The 10,218-nt window shown below is 36.3% G+C and overlaps 1 protein-coding gene across 2 annotated transcripts in view; it reads left to right on the top strand.

Moving 5' to 3' along the window:
• Positions 1-6,678: 6,678 nt before the first annotated feature.
• The window catches only part of LOC118181659 (hormone receptor 4-like), a 99,816-nt gene continuing 96,276 nt past the window's right edge, over positions 6,679-10,218 (top strand). Inside the window, exons 1-2 of one of the 2 annotated variants that reach the window (XM_085809592.1) lie at positions 6,679-6,786; positions 6,914-7,019. The gene's annotated coding sequence lies outside the window, so the exon portion shown is untranslated. Of the gene's footprint in view, positions 7,020-10,218 lie in introns of both variants that reach the window. The other variant, XM_085809591.1, reaches the window with a different exon arrangement.

Here is a 10,218-nt window from a genome sequence, read left to right as displayed (position 1 = left end):
ATTTCCGCCCGGCCGGGTTTCTAAATAGTATTAAATCCGAATTTCCAAATGAAATAATTGGCATCGATTTATTGGGCCCTTTCCCAAAAAGTCACTTAAACAAAAGTCGCTATCTCCTTGTTATGGTTGATCATTTTAGTAAATGGACCGAAATTGTTCCCTTAAAACGAGCCTCCGCGAAATTAGTTACCGATTCTATTTTAAATAAATATATTTTAAAATACGGGGCGCCCCTAAAAGTTATATCGGATAATGGTCCTCAATTTGTAAGTAATATATTTGAAGACATGTGCCAAAAACTGGGCATACGTCATTTAAAAATGGTCCCGTATCGGCCGCAATCAAATATAGCGGAACGGGTCAACAGAAATATAGTGAAAATTATCCGTAGTTATGTTAAAAATTTTCATAAAAGCTGTAATAACTATGTCAATGAATTTGCTTTCGCCCTTAGGACCGCAAAACATGATACAACGGGCAAAACTCCTGCTGAGTTATTTCTAGGCAGAAAGATTATAACACCGTTAGATAAATTATTTTATGTGCAACAAAGAGCCCCAGAATTTAAAATGGGTGATATAGAAAAACTAATTAAGGAGGCTAAGAAGAATACTGAAGTAGCACAGAGAAAACAAAAATTGTATTATGACTTGAAACGACGGGGAGTAACTTATAAAGTAGGGGATGAAGTTTTAAAAATTAAGCATTCACTTTCTTCAGCACCAGAAGATAAAACTGCCAAATTTTTTCCACGATTTGAAGGACCATATGTTATAGAAAAAATAACTCACGCTGTTGTAGTGTTAAAGGCCAGAAATGGTGAAACCTGTTCCGCAAATATTGATCAAATTAAGCCCTACTTCGATCGTAATAAAATGCGAATCTTTTCAGATCTTTTGCAGGATCCGGCACGGCAGACACCGCAGGTACAAGTTCCAGAGGTGGGAAAACGACAAGTACAAGGGCAAGCCAATGAGAGACAGAAGCAAGTGAAAAGAAAATTGCCCCGCGGAAAAATTGAAGGTAAAAAGAAAAAGAAGCCGTTCCACCGTCCAGAAAACAGAGTTCATGAACACCCCCAGAATGAAGAAGGGAGAAGGACGACGTATGTGAAGAGGACCAGGAGAAATGACGGCAACTATAACCCGGCTTTAAAACGGAAGATCGACTCATCCGACAGAACTCTCCGCAGCAAAACTGCGGAAGGGCCATCAGCGGCGGAGGAAAAAGTACAAGAAAAATTTGAACGGCCAACAACGAGGTCCAAGCAGGATCACGACAGAAGTTTCCCGGTTCCGCAAAGACCAGCTGCCTTCAAACGGCCAAGACCACAAGCAGAGGAGAAAAGGAAGGTGTTCAAGGGTGGCCGTACTGGTGAAAAACGGAAGCTTCCAGAGGAAAGAGCAAGGGGAGAGATAATTAAAATAGTCATGAATGAAATAAGAATGTTAAGAGAAGTATATTCTATATGTTATTTGCAATGTCATTGTGTAACATTTCATTAAACTAGTTTTCCTTCCAGAGATCTGGAAGGAACCAGAATTGAATAAAGCTCCTGTTTAGATGCAGTACAGATGAAAAAAAAGATTGTTGTATATCCTGGGAGCTGCTATTGTAACAAATTTCTTTCTTTTAAATTTCTAGTTTCTAGGGAAGTTGTGTTTTGTAAAAGGTTGGCCTCGCGTTAGATTCTAGAGCTAAAAGTTTTGAACAAGGTCGTTTTAGACCTCAGTTTCAAACTAATTAACTCTGGCGGGAAGTATGTAAGGATCTTAAGTTTTACTAACGTTTATTTCATTTTAAATCTTTACTATCACTTCTTATTTTCTACTTCCGGCCAGAATTATAAGCGTTAAGGATTTTATGCAAAGTTTGTCTGGCGAACGCCAAGTACTTAAGTTGTGGCTTTTTGCCAAGCAAGAGAGAGAGGAAGCAGTGAGTTCGAAGCAGGCCGCTTACCTTAGAAGTTACGCAGTTGCTGTTCGCCTTCTAGGCCAGAGGTTTTAATCCTCTTGTTAAATTAAACGTATTGTAGTGTTCACAGTCTCTGTGCTACATACGCTTCCTGTTATTATAAGGCCAATCTTCCACGTGCATTATTCTAAAGTTAAATTAGAGTTTAGTTTTATTTTTATACTTTTTTTACGTTAGACCCCGAGTGGAGGGTCAGTGTATTCCGAAGTACGGAAGTTATTGTATATAGAGAAAAATAAAGGGTTTTGTATACCCTTCGTCTGTATCCTGTCTACTTACTACAATTAGTGAACATAGCTTTACTAAGCTTTCTGTTCCTAGTCAGGTCCTTGTATGTTCCCGAAGAAGGTTAGAAGGAACATTGAACCTGATAGACTCAAGGTTAGAGTTAACAATTTAATTATCTTTATTGTGGTCATTAAAGACCTTTTAGTGACAATAGTTAAGTTCTGGGGGGGAAAATGTAAGGTATATTATTTTTACCAATAGTTACTTTAATTTTTTAGCCTTTTCTGTCCTTTCTGATTTCCGCCCGCCAGCGGCCGAGCGGTAAAGACGCTGAACACTGGTAGTTCGGTCTGAGGTTCGAATCCCGTGAATGGGCTGGCTGCATGGACGTTTTCGTGGTTTTCCCATGTGTAACGTGTACACGAGACAGTTTCCCTTAGAAAGTCCTCCACGAAGGCATCCCTCCCTTTAGGCAGATAGCCCTAGTGTGCTTTGCCATAATTAAATAATCCAATCCAATACTTTCCTTTCTGATTTCCCTCGCATTTCCTCACCAATATGTAAATGAGTGAACGAAAGTCTATTTAAATCGAATTAGCGAAAAGCAGAGCGTGTTTTCGTTACTGAGTGCGCTCGTTGCTAATGCTACCAGCTGTTTGAATTTTAAATATCGGCTTCGCATTCTTGCGCCGGAATTAGTATCTCGCTGGTGTGGGTTTCTGAGTCAACCTGCCAGGTTAAGTTAAATTGCGTAGTTTTGCGCTACTAGTTACCTTTAAATTTAGTTTGTTACATTATCATTAAGTTCCTCACCACATGGGGATGGTGACAGTGTAAGCACGTAAGTCCTTGCTGTTTGTACCTTCTGTAAGTAACTGTGTTCAATAAAAGGCTCTTTTACACACTTTCCCTGTTCTATTCATCTTTTAGTCTAGCGAGAAGTCGCAATATACACTTTCACGTGGATCTAGTTGCAGTGTATGTTAGCAAAGAGGACTAGACCTTACAACACAACACGTAATATAGAACAATTTGAATGCATCACCTAATCCCTGGCATTTTCCTTCTGAAAAGAATAAGTATTGAGCTAAATTAATTAAATTACAATCCCAAAAAATGCATAAGAAGTGTTCGCATTAGTAAGAAACTTACATCTGTAATTATGAAGAAAATGCAGCATCATTTCTGGAGAAATTTGACCTGAAAAGATGCTATGCCTCGCTAAAGGCGAAATTATTAAAGGATATTAAGTTGACATGATAAGGAGTTGAAGAATAAACTTCTGTATTTAGAATATACTTTCAGAAGTTATATATTTCAGAAATTCAGTATTCAGAAGTTAAAATATTCAAAAATGAGATGTGGTTTGGAGTAAAATACCGCTTCCTGATTAAGATAATTACTGTGAAAATTGGCAAATATAACGCTGATTTTTGTTGATTGTCTTCTAAATTAATACCTCTTACTGTTTCTTTCTTTAGTTCTTTCCGTAAACACGCATTTATTGGTAAAGGCATACATGTTGGGAACAGTTATGTTGTGTACAAGTATAGTGTGATTTTGAGAAACTTGCGTTCTGATGGAAGTGCATTACTAATGAAAACTGACGTTAAGAAAGAAATACGTGAAGGAAACTTATAAAATTTATTTTTGCAAAATATTAGAGCTCTTTTCCTTGAAAGATTTATCGTCGTTTTTAGATGTGTATTCCGTTCAAAGAGAAATATTTTCCGTAATGTAATAAGTAAATCAATAGGAAATTAGTATTATTAATCGCAATCCTAGATTAAAAGACTATTTTGAATACGAATGATTATATAAACACAATTAGCGCTGAATGCTATTATTTGCAAAATAACCTAGGGGAAGAATTTTTTTTATAATAGTATATCGCCTCTAAATCGAATAAAAATGCCAGGTATGTGTAATAATGTGTAATGACATAGAAATATTTGTGAAAGAAACACTAAAAGTCGAAAATTCTCAAGGTGTTTATTAAGTGAAGTGAATAAACGCAAGATACCCCTTCATACTGTTAATCAGCTATGCCTGAAGATGTTTTTAGACTGAATTACGTGATTTTTTTCCGAAGAACGCAAATCCAATTCTAAAATGAGTAATAATTAAATATTTACCATATGTTTTTTAACTTATGGAAATCGTAGTATGAGTGTTTATGAAATAGAATGCAAGAAAAAGGCATTTAACTCAGGTAGTGAATTAGATTGGTTTTAAATTAAGTTTGAAGGAAAGGACTGAAGTAATATTAGCTTCTAAAAATAAAATTATCTCGATAAAAGAACATTTAAAGCGATGAAATGGTAACGACTGGACATTTGGTATTTCACACATTCTCATTTCCAGAATAAGGACTACAAATTTGTATTCAGATGCTTTATTTATTTATTTATTTTTAAAAGAATTCTTGGCGAAGTTGAAAAAGGTTTTAACAGAATAATTAATGATAAAATTATTGTTGGCAGTTTGTCATTAGAACTACTATCAGAGAGAGCTGTCAAAATATTTTGCCACACGGTACGTCAGGTAGCTATTGCTTTTATTTCTTTTTTTAAGTGGCGCTAAGTTTTGTTTGCTTTTTATAGCCGAGTAAAGAGCAATATAAATGTAAAAAATACTGGAACCTATTTTTTATCACAGAATGTGTAAATTTAATTAATTAAGTTTTATATCTCGGTGAGTTTGATACTTATTAAATCTAAAATTTTGAACATCATAATTCGATGTTAGATGTGCTGCACTTCGGATATAGATTTAAAATAATTTTGGTTAAAAATTTATTAAAATCATTTTAATACAGTTACGCATTTTAAAGCGATTGATATGTACTCAGATATTTGATTTTTTAGTAATAGAATGCATATATTATTCAACTATTTTACCGCTCGAAATTTATTAATAATTTTACCATCTTATCCCTTATGCATTTCCAAATTTTTAATGTACTAATTCATTCAGTTCATTATTCTTTCGAAATGGTTCCTCCTCGCACACATAGAGTCGTCAAACTGCCAGATGTATTGAAAATCTTCGAAGAAGTCAAAGTATTTTTTAAACTTGTCAATTTAGGAATTTTACTATTGCGGATTATCTCACTTGTCTAGCAGTAACATCAGAACAAGTCCGCGACATTCATCGTATCAAGGAGCGCAAGACTGCGTCTGTCGTTGACAAGAGCCTTGAACACCATACAGGTGACAATACAACTTTGCTCAGTTCCGCCCGGAATTTTGATGGAAAGCACCTTGGGGGACGGGTCCGAGGGCCTCCCACCCCTCTCCCCTACCAACAACCTCTCGACAGGACTTTCGGCTCCCACGTATTTAGAGTGCCCCATGCCGCACAGATACTATACATTTAAAAACATCCATGCCATCTCTGGGATTCGAACCCTTCGGTACGACAGTCAGTTAACGGAAAAGTGTAGCCTTGAAAATAAAGAGGGACGAGTCGAAGACGTTCTGATCGCGATGCCCTGTCGATATAATTTTAGTTGTCAAGTAGCAACTTTCCCTGAATAAGATACGATAACAACGTGAGAATAAACGTACGATTCATCTGTACAAGTGACAGTAGTGGTCCTCCGCGTTTGGTTATATCGTTAAAAAAGAGCTCTGCAGTCACTAACGTGGTACGTTCACGACCAGGGTGATGCCTTTTAGCCCTTTCAAAGAACGAAAAATTAATTCGCCCTCATACATTCATTGCAGAGCTTTTTTCTTTAAAAGTCTCAACCTCTGTTCGAGGAAAAGATAGGCCTACAGAAGTTAGAATCGATTTTTAAGGCATGTTTAGTATTAAATTAATTTTTTTTTAACTTACACAAAAGAAGTGCCGGCTAAAATTATGATATATCTCAAAAACTCAGAAGTACCGGTGACGGGTTCCACTGGGCTCCGGCGCAATTTAAGCTCTGAGAGAAAGATTAATGTTTGTAAAGTTTTATCAGCCCTCGTAATAACTTGTCCTCCATTTCTTCAGATTACTTGAATCACAGGTAAACTGTCGAGCATTTTTTTATATGTTCCTTCGTTGGTGCGTGCGGCACAATAATAGTAACAGGGAGTTGCAGTGAGCTGTTAAATGTGGTGAATGGACACACCGACAGAGAAAAGAAACTGTTTGCCGAAAATAGACGCAATAACAAAGTGAAGGATAACAGTTAACGTGGGTGACTACGTAACGGAACGTCGTGAGCCCTTTGACATAAGAATCGTGAAAGGTCGCGACATGGAGGCGTTGCAGTGAGAGGGCAGCGACACAGGGTGCAACCATTCAAATCTAAAATAGAAAGATAACGGTGGGCAAGCGATTCGAAAGTAGGTCAAAGCCCGGCAAAACCGGTTGTCCCAAGTGGGCCAGGAGTACTGCGAACCCCGCTGCTAGTGAAATCTCTCATTCTGGCCATGACCGAGAGTGACCCATATAGGCACCACAAGTGTGTCGAACCCTGATCGCTTCCCACTCGGCTCAGCCGCGTTAGGGAGGCAGCATCTCTTCTCCTGCGATCCCGGGCGCACTACTTTTCTTCCGCCTCGCCAAGCTGCGCGTCGACTCCATAGCAAGGTCGTTGGCCCCTTTGGGTGAAAATCTTTCTGCCGCTTTCATTCACTCTTACAACGAATGGAATCACTGATATATCAGTGACCCACCACGCTAACCACACTGCTACTATTTTTTTATCTTTCCATAGACATTGGATTATTCAATTTCTGTGATCGTCTTCCAAGATTCTCTTCGGATGGGATTATCACTCTTGTGATTCACTCCGGGGACCATGAACACCTCGCCGCTGTGACGTACGTAACTTTTATTTCTTCTCCTCAAGTTTTTATTGCACTGTACATCCTTTAATTGCAATTCTTAGATGTGGAAACGAGTCTCTGACACAGTGGGAAAGAGTTTCGGAGCTCACTAAAATCAGTCATAAACATAATTCTCCGAAGTTGCTGATTAGTGATAAAGTTGCATTTAGCGGAGAATTTTTTAACGAGTCACTATAAACTCGTTTTCGCTCTTGAAATGTGAGCAAACTTAAAGAATTATTATTTTACAGAATTTTATACTATCATATGTAGTAGCAGTGTGTGTTTAACTGAAGTGAAAAGAATTCACTCCTCAAATGTTTTACCAGAAGCTGTAAATTCCATCTGAAAGTAAATGGGTGGATTTTATGGAATTTATAAAAGGGGGAAAATAAAATATGTAAAATTTGTAACTGCTAATTTCTAGAGATGATTTTAAATATTGTGCAATGTGAATAATACCCATTTCATAGTTCTTATTTTTCTTTTTGTTTATAAAATTTAAAAGGTTATGCTTTAAGTCCTTCTGAAACTCAAATGACTGGCTTTTAAGAGTATCTGAAACTTATTCCACCTGTTTAAGCAGGATTCTATATTGCGGAATCATTTAGATTAATTTTTAGTCCAGCTATTTTTAAAATTGCCTGTAGCACCTTCATGCGAATGTCTAAAGCATGAAGTTAAATGAAAACGTAAGGAGATTCCCTTAGATCAAATTTCATAAAAAATATTGAAGTTAGAACTATTTCATTTATAAAATTCATGTACATGTTTATACATAAACAATGTGAACTGACTCCTGTACCTAGTAGTGGTCCTAAATAATTGTGGTTGAGTTACGATATATCGCAAACTATTTTCCTAATTATTCCTAAATATTTTGAATGCCATTCCCCTCATCATCTAATTATTTGAATGCTACTGGCATTGATTTGCTAATTTTATGATGTGTTATATATATATAACTTTATGATGTTTTATATATTATATGCATACTAAAGTATGCAAATTGTTTCAAAAAATATTGCGCTATTGAATGTTTTGTTGGGAACCCATGATTTTAATTTGAGAAATAAATGAAACAAGCCAGGCTTTTCTGACTATGATGATTTTGGTGAAGTGAAACGTATAGTGAAAATAAACAAAATTAAACTTTTTATACGGTTCCTCTATGAAGAATATTCTAGCTAGACGACGTTTGTCATTTTCCTATTAAAGGACTTTAGAAGAAAACTGATACGTAAATAAGCGAAAGTGAATTTGAGAAATGCTTTTCAAACTTATATGAGCTATAACTGCTTTCAGAGAAAGGAAAAAATTCCTAAGATGTGTGAGTTTAATGGTTTCTATAAAACTGAATTTCGTTAGAGAACAATTTTGGGTTTTAGCTTTTCTGTGAGTGGGATGTTGAGGTTCCATCATATCTGAGATCATTTTTTAGATTTTTTTCCCTAACGTAAAAGTTATTTTTAAAAGTTTGATTCCAACACTTGATATACATATTTGCCTTTAAGAATATTATATACTGTCCTTCGACTTTTTAATAACGTCCCAGGTAATTGTGATTATATGTAGATGAAATTTCATTTTTATTTGATTTATTTGTTTAAGGAAAACACTTTTCTTATTGACATGCTTTGAGTACTGGGCTCCTATAAAATTTTGAATTTTGTATACAGTGATACAGCGTGATCAAAATTCTTGCAATTTGAAGAATTCTACCTTATTTAATTCATTTTTAAACTGGAGCCTAAGCTTTGGGATCAGCCGTTCAAAAGATATTTAGTCATGCAATAATTTTAAACTCCTTGTTCGTGTACAGACGGGCGCTTGAGAAATGTAGGCACATGGAAGTATTTCTTTAACTATTGATCTTAGCTATGTATTTATAGTTACATAAGTATCAAAGTTAAATAGAGAATTTTTTAAAAACATTTCTAATACCAGCGGTACAGTTCCAGACATCTGTGTGAAAATTCGCGGAAAAGTAAGAGAAAGATTTCACTGCTTGTTCATCGATTATTAACGATGGAAATTCCTAGTATTTTGACCAAATTTCGGGAAAAACTGTAAAATCAGAGATGCTCGTTTTAGCGATTAATGTTAAATGTATTGAATGTTTTGTATTTTATTTAATATCATAATGAACATTTTGATAAATAGTCTTTTGCTGGGCGGAAATTTCATAAAAAGTTAAATCTTGCAGTTGCATAACTGTTCTAGCTGTCTTTCTCTCTCTCTCTCTCTGTATATATATAAGCTGAAGCTGTGTCTGTGCTTGACATTTCGATTTGAAATAATTTCAGATCCCATAAAGTGTTAAAGATAATGGGAAACTGCAATGATTACTTCCGAATGGGGAATTTTTGTTTGTATTTCAGGTACTATAAAAATTGCCAAAACTCAGCTTTAGTTTGGCGTTTATTATTATTTTTACAATTTACAGCTTATCTAACCTTGTTTATTTATTTTAGTCCAGTTTGACTCCAGCCAATGGCCTAATGGTTAAGACAGCTGAATCCTGGGAGTTCGTTTCCCGGTGAACGGGCTGGCGGCCTAGTTGGTTTTTCCCATGTGTATCGTGAATACGAACCAGTTTTCTTTAGAAAGTAAGGCATTCATCCCTGTAAGCGGACAGATTTTTTTGTGCGTTGCCATATTCAAATAACGTAATCTTACCTCCAGACTAGATACAAAATGTTTAAAATGTGCAACGGCGCATTATTCGAGTAGAGCATAGGAGAAACTGGTGAAAACATTCTGTAGATGTTAAAAGAGGCTGACTACTGGGAGGAGGCTGACTACTGACAACTCAGAACCACACCAGTGGCCGGGTGGTTAAAACCGCTGAATACGGATAGTTCGACCCGGTTTGGATTCAATCCCAGGCAAGCGGTATGGTTGATTGGTTTGGTGGCTACATAGTTGATTTTCGTGGATTTTCCCTGTTTAACGAAACTACGACTCACTTTCTCTCAGCTAGTCCTCTACGAAGGCATCCCTCCTCTCAGGCAGCCAGTCTTCGTGGCTTTGCCATATTCAAATAGCCTAATCTAATCGACAACTCAGAGGTATTAAGCTAACTTATAAATGAAAAGGCCTTAGTTACAGATCCCAGACTTTTAACATATACATCCGTCATGAAAATTTCTGAGCAAGTAATTCGATATTAGCGGCCTATCCTTAGAGCAAA

The sequence above is a fragment of the Stegodyphus dumicola genome, chromosome X2 (assembly GCF_044657685.1).
Source record: "Stegodyphus dumicola isolate Sdum_Otavi_A_Nest chromosome X2, ASM4465768v1".
In the NCBI taxonomy this organism is placed as follows: Eukaryota; Metazoa; Arthropoda; class Arachnida; order Araneae; family Eresidae; genus Stegodyphus; species Stegodyphus dumicola.
Note: the sequence above shows the minus strand (reverse complement) of the source record. Positions and strands in the feature narration are given on the sequence as shown.